We start from the raw sequence: 10,245 nt of genomic DNA, 5'->3' as shown, positions 1-10,245 counted from the left end.
GAATGCATACGTAATGGCACTACATTTTTTCTCTGGATATTTGCGTTCCAAATTGTGAGTTTTCGTGCACAATACCTTTGTTGTATTTGTGACAACTTTGTGAGAGATAGGAAACTTGGCTAAGTTTCTAGTGGCCTATGTCGTAGTGCATATGGAGAAGTCTTGGCTAAGACACTTTGAATTTGGAGTTCTGTTATAATGAGTTGTGGCACATTGTTGATTTTTTCTAGAATTTTCTAGACAGTTTTTATTTGCCGAGTTTTTGCCCTTTTTTATCAGTTATGCTAAATGGAGAGAGTTTTATAGTTTTTGACTATAACATTGAGTTATTCTCTGGAGAATTGAGATATATTATTTTGGAGATATAATTGGAGGTATATTATTTTGGAGTTATAATTTGAGATATAATATATTGGAGATATATTTTTGGCCATTTTGATATTTGCCAATGGTGATGAGAGCTATGTTTAGTTCAATTATTTTGCAGCCATCTTTGTTGCAAATGGAGACACATATTTGGAGATTATGGGGCAATATTTGTGAGTGTGTGAGTTGGATGCTTTGAGTACACATTTTTTTGGAGATAGGATTTCACTTTTTTGATATTCCTTTTTGGAGATTTAATATTTTTTGGAGCCTTGTGTTATTCCACATGGAGTATTGGGGAAATAGAGGTAAATATTGTTTATTTGGGGAAAAAGAGGTGACTATCTTTTATTCCTGGAGTGGTGGTTTTTTATTAACAGATGGCTATCAGAGAAATAAGAGGGAATATGTGGATGTGGTTATTAACCAAATGGAGGAAATATTTTTTCACCGGAGTGCTCTTATTATTAATATGGTGTCACATATTTATGTATGGAGGTGGAATTAATCTTGGGCGGGTGACCCTTTTATTGTGGTTATGGGAGTTTTGTTTTTCTCGAGCAAAGAGAAGATTTCTGTGGTTCTTTCTTTTTGGTTTCGTGACTATTTGGAGGCGAGTGGCATTACTGCATTGTGGTCCTATGGAGATGTGTGCATTTTTTATGTTCACAAGTATATTATTTTTGGAGGCATATAATTGGGCAGAGTCATGTTGAGCGAATAAGTCTTTGAGACAAACTTTTGAACACATTAGTCATATCCTGGAGTTAATTTTGTGAAACGTGCTTACTTTGTCTCAGTTAGACCTTTTTCTATAGAATCATGAGTTTCCAAACTTGTGTGTCTGACTAGACATTTTTTGTGCTGCTGTTTGAGCACACTTCCGCAGGTGGATTTTTCTGCTGACAAGCGATGATTGATCAGAGTGTTTGCAATATCTGGAAGTGTTGACAATAGCATTTCACAAAAGCGCATGTGTAAGAGTTTGCTTTCTGGCAAATTCCGTAGCTATACATGGGGCATTTCTTGGGAAAAACGTGGGGGTTATGCATATTATGCATATGTATATCATGTATTTTGTGATGGGGGAAATCTACTTGTGATTATCTTTTTTTTATTTTTCTTCCTTTTCCTATGAGAGATGTAATTGGGGATTGAGATTAAATACAAATTTAATTTTGGATGGGAGATGGTAATTTGGATTGGGGGAGGGGGGTTTATTATCTTTATATAAATGGGAGTTTGACATTAAGTCTCATTGTACTTATTTATATGAGCAGTAAAGGGGTTTTTGCTGTTAAACATTGGAGATTTTTGCTGATTTTGTGGGTTGTTCAAATATCAGAGCTTGAGAGAACATTTTTGGGTCTGGGCGTGTTACATGAATTTTTTTTTTTCTTGGGCTCATTATTTTTTTTCTTTTTTTTTTTACTTATGAGAACATTCGTGTTTGAAATGTGAGTGCAAAGGTCCGTGAAGTTGCTGTGAGTTTTTGGGTTGTGTGTGTGCTGATGTGTGGATCTGGAGAACTAGATGTTTTTTTTTCCCCTTTGAGAGTTATGATAATGACTTATCATTTAGTAGTCATATTGAATGGAGTTAATTGGGAGACGTTCAGTTAGTATTTCTGACTTTTTGAGATCATTGTTTGATAGAAGTAGTATGTCTGGGGTTAATTTTTTGGATTGACAGATGACTCGACTGACATACTAACACACCAAAAAGTCGTTTCCCAACACTAGCAAGACGTCCACCAGCCGTGCAGAGAGGTTGCTGTCGTATTGTCCGTGGTGGTCACGAGAGTTCTACAGAGTTCAACAGTCTTTTGGGGATCTGCAGAAGTCATTAGAAGTCTTCTACAATGAGGGAGGCATTCCGTCTTCCTACAGCCTGCTACAGTTAGCTACAGTCTGTTCTGAAAGTTGCAGACAAGCAAAGAGGGATATTCAAGAATCCAAGATGAGAGAAAATTCTAGTGTTATTTGGAGAAATGAAGCGTGATAAGACTTTACTTTATAATGCCAGAGATGTGCAGTTATTACTTATATTTTATTTTAAGCCGGCCAATGTTTTTTATGTTATAGAAGCTATTTTGTTTGACCATTTTGCTAGGCGGGAGCTAGCATTTATTGGTGGCCAAGCTATATTACTCCTAGGGTTATAATTAATGATATATTGCCAATATGTTCGCTGTGACCTATTGGAATGCCGAAGCAACGACCCAAGAAAAGCTGATCAATGGTTTCTGTGAGGTGGCGTGACATAAAACTGCATAGAAAGATGAGTCAATGTACTCAGTTCATGAACTCTTTTCAAAGTGCCTTTGGGAAACTGGTTGTAGCCAGTAATATGAGGCATTAGCGAAATGTGCATTCGTAGGTGCGTGTGCGCCTCTTCCATTTAAAATGTATCATACCCAAGTCTATGTGGGATTTGGCATAGAGGCGTCTTTGAGAGAAAGACATGATGCCAGGGAAGCTTAGCGAAAGTTTATCTGTGGTTTGTGTGTGAAATATTCCGGCTGCTTGGGTGAGTCTTACACTGTTTTAGCCAAAGAGTGGCTTGTTGTCTGTTTAACATTAATGAGAATATCCAATCTTTAAACTTTGTTGTTAAACTTATGTGTGTACTTACGAGTGTTTCTCATGTCTTTGAAACAGACGGTTCTAGCGGAACCATTGGGGGGGCGGGGTCACCGAGAGGGAGTCCCGATGGAAGAATAGACATTTGGTGTGACAAATACTTTTTAGACATTTTAATGTTGGGGTTTTATTGGAATTAAGTTAGTCAGTAAGACTTGGATCATTATCTTTGTTATTAAATAAATGTATTTTTTATAATGCAACTCTCTCATTTTGATTACCTGTAAGAGTAGAGAGAGAGAGAGAGAGCGGTCGCTTGGCGAGAGAGAGAGAGAGAAAGAAAAGTCGCGAGCCGCTGGTTGCTTAGAGAGAGAGAGAGAGAGAGATTTATGTGTTGTTTGCCTGACGCTCGAGTTACACGTTTACCAAATAAATAACGAGGTTCATATCCTCGTTACATATATATTTATATATGTATGATATATATTGTATTATATATATTATATATATATATATACATATATATATACACATATATATATATATATATATATATATATATATATATATATATATATATATATATATATACACGTATATATATGTAAAATTTCCGCATGCGTCATTCATAACGTTTGCATTCGCCTCATTTTTTTTTTTATTTTCACCCAAAGTACAATTAGAGTAAAAAAGAAAAACAAGAAGGGTTGTATTCCAGTTCAAAATCAGGTGATATATATATATATATATATATATATATATATATATATATATATATAATATATACATAACATTTCAGGCATCGTATGGTTACACAGTTGGGGTGTTGTTGCTATCAGATTGTAGTCCAGTTGTCAATAATGTCGTTAGAACTCACTTCTGAATGGTCAGAACTTGAAATAGTGCTTGTTTGTACATTAAAATATGTTTGTTCTGTACTAAAGACTCTAGTACACTCGTTTATTGTCGGTTATTGAATTGCCTCTTGTGTTTGTCCAAACACCTCAGGAAGGATGTCTACCATTCATATCAACATGCGGGAGAATTGGCTGACCGAGTTGATTTGAATGCCCACAGTAACATCATCATTGCTCATTGTAGTGAGCAATTGATGCATTTTCTTCTTGTATCAATTTGCACAGCCACTGCCTTCAGTAAACTCAAGAGATTGTTGGGAAACTGATATCACAGTTGCATCCCTGTTTGTGGATCACAGAACAGATAAGACAGCCCTGCGAAGGGAATGCTACATGCCCATAATGGCCAGCTATTTACTGTATTTGTTTCTAAGCCCACGCCACAACGACAAGGACGCAAGTACCTAGGGAGGGGTGGGGGGTCCAGAAACCCAGGAAAATATTTGTGGATTTGCATAAAAAGGAAAAGCCTAAAGTACTTTAATTTCTGTTTAAACACGTCACACTGATGCATTTAGCAAGGCGCTCTCAGTATTGCTCGGATCTGTCCAGTGAGCGCAGGTTGATGGATAGATTGCATTAACAGAGAGAGAGAGAGAGAGAGAGAGAGAGAGAGAGAGAGAGAGAGAGATTGAGTTGAATGATAGAAGTGCAGAAAGTTCTGTGTATTGAGGCATAGAGCGGAAATAAAAGTAGATAAAAAGAATTGTAGACATAAAGAATGGGAAATGATGGCGTACTACTATGCATTTCAGGGACCACGAGTCATCATTGATCTCAAATATCTTTCAAAATAATTATTTGATAGAAATGGTACTTTAACACAGTCTACAAAACACCTTCCCCTAATTTTTGGTAATTATAGTCCTTCCCTCCCTCCCTTTCTCTCATTTTCTTTGTCGGTGTGTTTCTCGCTTCTCCCCCAATAATACCGCTTTCCCTGATATTGTTCAATACCAGCAGAATTGGAGTTTATAATGAAAAGGATAGCGAAGTTTGACGTAATGACCATAAGAATGGTTACTTTTTCCCAATGTATTTGTTTATAGTGTCCTTGGCGTGTCAGGTAATACCATAATGATAAAGGTTGTGTATCGCCTGGAGCACTCGCACTATAAGTATCCACTGCGTCATTGATGGAGACAGATTTTCCATTGCCGTTATGGCTGCCATTTTACTTTGTCCGCATCGATGCAGAAATGCATTTGCAATACGACTCCTAACCACACACAAAATGGAGAAGGCTGACTATAGAATAAGGATCAATCACAATAGGTAAGCGAATCTTCATAACACACTCACGCAAAAAGCACACGCATATTGGTCAATCAGTCATTCAATGTATTTATCTCTCTATCATATTATCTATTACTTTGTCTATATTTAACCCATGGAGTTATATATATATATATATATATATATATATATATATATTTATATATATATATATATATATATACTTATATATAAATACACTTATATACACCCCACTTCAGATTGAACAGAATATAACTTGGGAAAGTGTTTAGAGGATACATATTCATTTTCATTTTTATATACTCATTCAAAATCAATCAAATTCATAAGGAACAAGTATATCAAGATTATATTAATGATGATATATAATCCCTTTGATAAACATATATCTCAAGCATGTTTGGTCTGTTGCCGTCAGAGAATAAAAATCGAGCGAATCCTCAATTATGAAAGTTTGCAGATTCTGCAAAATAGAGATGCAAACCTGTGAAAGACACAAGAAAATTAATTTTTTAACTGATTATGAATGAGGCAAGAACTGGATACCTTCTTTATGAAAAAATTCCTGTATGTTAAATGCCAGAAAATAGGGTAATATGTAGCACTAAGGAAGTCTTCATAAACGACTGGCCCAATTGTAAGAAAAACAAGTAAAATCCTTTTTGGAAACTGTCTCAAAAATAGATATGTATATGAGTATAGTGCGCCTATTTACACTAATGATAACTAATATAGTTCAAGATGCATGAAACTCAAACTCATTCACTAAACTCAGTGCGGTACAAGAATTGCATCCTTATTACTGGTGTATGATTGGTAGAAACGGATTTGTAGTGTGATATGAATAAAGAAACACATACATACAATGATATTATGATAGTGGTAGTAGCTTCCCCCAAATTATACCCATTTTCTTTCTTTTTCTCTTGCAACAATTCACCTGCTTACACAATAAGTAGACAAAGCTCCGCCTCCTTGGGGATTTGGGGGAAGTGAACAGACCTTGTCTCTCATGGCCTTGGTGAACAGGGTGATGGTCGTACGTTCTTTAGCTTACTCCCGTTTATATACGTATATAATTTTAGAAGTTGCAATAACAATAATTAAATGAACAAAGAATTTACAAAAACCAACACAATTATAGCATCCAATATTATACTTGATATAATATAATAAGCAGGAAAGTGGGGATCCGAGATGGGAAGACCAGGAAGGTGGGTTGAGGGAGGGATGAGGTGGGGAAGAGTGAGGGAGGGAGGGAGGGAGGAACGGGAATGGGAAATGGGAAGCAAGTCAAGAGTAAACGCCAAAGCTAACACCATTTGACAATGAACTATATTACCAAAAATTAGGGGGAGGTGCTTTATACACTTTGTTAAAGTACCATTTCTATCAACTAATCAGTTTACCAGATATTTGCGAAAAACAATGAAATGCATTAGTAGAGAGATTTTATGAAAAGTAGAGCGACAAAAAATGGCAGCAGGGAAAGAGAGTAGTTATAATGATTAAAAAGAATGGTTGAAGGGATAAATTGAATATTAATAAAAAGTGGGGAGAAAAGGGGACAAAAGTTCTTTCCCATGGTATCGGTTTCCTCCCAAATGAAATCTTTAACTATTGCCGAATCAGAATGGCTGGCAGTGAGTTCTGGCGACGCACATATATTGCTTTTATGGCCTCCCTTGATATATCTCGTTGCATGCTTGGTTGCCTCTGTGCATATTTACCCGCTTACAAATTGATTTCTCTCTCTCTCTCTCTCTCTCTCTCTCTCTCTCTCTCTCTCTCTCTCTCTCTTCTCTCGTTTCCCTATAGTAACAGGCTTTTTATTCTTACTCGGTGAAATACTGCCCTTTCCATTATATTTGTAGGATTTGCAGTGAACTCATGTTTCATCATCTGTATGTTACTTAAGTTATGGCCCCATTTGTCTGGTGCGTCTCTGGGATGATCTCTTGTCTCTGGTGTAACCTCTGAAGAATATTTTAATCTCTGAGGAGCGTTTTAATGTCTGAAGACCATTTTAATCTCTGAAATACAATTTCATCTCTGAAGAGCATTGTAATCTCTAAAGTACACATTAATCTCTGAAGTACAATTGAATCTCTGAAGAGAATTTTAATCTCTGATTAACATTTTAATCATGGATGTACATTTTAATCTCTGAAGAATATTTTAATCGATGAAGAGCATTTAAATCTGGAGAACATATTAATCTGAAGAGCATTTTAATTTCTCAAGAACATTTTGATCTCTAAGGAACATTTTAATCTCTGAATAGCATTTTAATCTGAATAACATTTTAACCTCTGAAAAGGATTTTAATCTCCTGAAGTACATTTTCTTATCTGAAGAGCATTTTAATAACAAAAGAATGCTTTAATCTCAGAAGAACACTTTAATACCTGAAAAAAAAACATTCTAATATCTCAAGAGCATTTTAATCTGTGAAGAACATTTTAATCTCTGAAGAACATTTTAATACCTGAAAAAATTTTAATCTCCCAAGAGTATTTTAATCTCCGAAGAGCATTTTAATCTCTGAAGAACATTTTAAATCTCTGAAGAGCATTGTAATCTCTGAGGTACATTTAAATATCTGAAGAGGATTTTAATCTTTGAAAAACATTTTATCTGAAGAGCATTTTAATCTTTAAAGTACATGTTAGCCTCTGAAGAGCATTTCAATCTCTGATTAGCTTTTTAATCTCTGAAGAACATTTTAATCTCTATATTACATTTTAATCTCTAAAGAGCATTTTAATCTCTAAACATTTTAATCTCTAAAGAGTATTTTAATCTCTAAATAACATTTTAATCTCTAAAGAGCATTTCAGTCTTTGAATAACATTTTAATCTGTAGAGCATTTTAATCTCTGAGGTACATTTCAGTTTCTGAACAACATTTTAATCTAAAGAAAATTTTAACCTCTGAAGAGTATTTTAATCTCTGAAGAACATTTTAATCTCTATAGCACATTGAGGGTTTTTTTAATCTCTGAAGAGAATTTTAATCTCTTAAAGAACATTTTGATCACTGGGGTACCTTTTAATCTGTGAAGTACGTTTAAATCTCTGAAGAACATTTTAATATCGTAAGAGCATTTTAATCGCTAAAGAACATTTTAATCTTTGAAGATCATTTTCTTTTCAGATGGACATTTTCTTTAAAAAAACGTTCTAATTTTTGAAAAGTATTTTAATCTCCAAAATACATTTTAATCTCTGAAGATCATTTTAATATCTGAAAAGCATTTTAATCTCTGAAATAATTTTTATCTCTGAAGAGCATTTTAATGGCGAGAATATTTTTATCTCTGAAGATCATCTTAATTTCAGAGATGCATTTTAATCTCTGAAGAATATTTAAATCTCTGAAGAACGTTTTAATTTCTGAAGAGTACTTTAATCTTTGAAATACATTTTAATCTCCTGAAGAACAATTTAATCTCAGAAAAATATTTTACTCTGAAGAACATTTTAATCTCTCAAAGAGCATTTCATTCTCTGAAGAGCATTGGAATTTCTGAAGTACACTTTAATATCTGAAGAAGATTTTAAATCTGAAGACCATTTTAATCTCGGAAGAACATTTTATTCTCTGAAGTACATTTTAATCTCTGTAGAGCATTTCAATCTCTTGGTACATTTAAATCTCTGAAGAGCATTTTAATATCTGAAGGATATCTTAATCTCTGAAGAATATTTTAATCCATGAAGTACAGCTATGCTCAGAACTCATGCTACATGACTGCATAGGATTTCGCTCAAAATTCACTAACTGGCAACCTGACATGCTCCATGTCTTATCTGTTATTTCATTAGAGAACCACGGTTATTGTATACAATAGGGCCATAATATGTTTCATAAGAGTGAAATCTGTCGTATATTTCAAAACTGTAAGAAAATGTCACGTGTAGCCAAATTTCAGAAAAAACACGAAACTTTTTCCAAACTTTCGTTTACCCATTGCTGATGCAGTTGACCAAAGCGAAGTCGTCATCAAACCTCAGTTCAAATGTTAAATAAAATAAAAAGATTGTCCTAACATTAATATTACTTCCAAAGCAATCATAAAATTTGAAATAGTCCGATTTGATGGCTTTTACACCTCAACGCTGAAAAAAATGTAAATACAAAATGTAAATACAAAAGTAGAATGCGCCCACTGATATCAACGTGTAAGGGGAGCGTGTGTGACGCAACCATTATAGTGTCGGTGCAACAACCGCCACCTGCTGTAACATAGGTCTACAATGAGTAGCGACAATGAAATTATCTTGAAAACATTTATTTTATATTTGTTAGAGGAATATTTGGATTTTCATACAAAGTTATTTGTTATATTTCTTAAATACTTCAAAAAATGATGGCATACTAGCAAATATTCGCCTATGCAATTATTCTTTTGTCAAATATAAGATTTTGTTCCCAAGGCCTAGGTGTGGTAGATTTCTTCACTTTGCACTTAGCATTCGCATCTATTAACAATCTCTGAAGAACATTTTAATCTCTGAAGAGTATTTTGAAGAGCTTTTTAACCTCTGAAGAACATTTTAATCGTTTTGGAATATTTTAATCTCTGAAGAGCATTTTATTTCTGAAGATCTGAAGAGCATTTTATTCTCTGATGAGCATTTCAATATCCGAAGAGCAATTTAATCCCTGAAGAGCATGTTGATCCCTAAAAGGCATATAAATATCTGAGGAGCATTTTGATCTCTGAAGAGCATCTTGACCAACCAACTGCAGGGCTAGAAAGTTGTAAACTCGTCAGTGTCTCTCAGAACGTCATACAATGAGGATATCCGCTCCGACCTCTTCTGAGAAATGTCTTTCAAAAATTATAACATTATTACACCTCAGTTTTACCCGAAGAAAAGCAATGTTTCCCAATTTCATCACCAAGCATCTTCAAGCCAAGGATTTCAGGATTTTAACCGTATCCGGAACATTCACCGTAAACAGTTTTGCCGTAGGAAAACTCGCCTCAGGAATTTTCGCCGGAGGAAACTCCGTTGTATAGGATTTTTGCCGTAAGACAATTTCGTCGCATAGATATCAGTATTTATTTTCTTCATTTTCACTGCCTCTCCTCGATCTAAATCACTTTTTCTTT

Source organism: Macrobrachium nipponense, chromosome 1 (assembly GCF_015104395.2).
Source record: "Macrobrachium nipponense isolate FS-2020 chromosome 1, ASM1510439v2, whole genome shotgun sequence".
Classification (NCBI taxonomy): Eukaryota; Metazoa; Arthropoda; class Malacostraca; order Decapoda; family Palaemonidae; genus Macrobrachium; species Macrobrachium nipponense.
The sequence above is the reverse complement of the archived record's forward strand: the minus strand, read 5'-3'. Positions refer to the sequence as shown.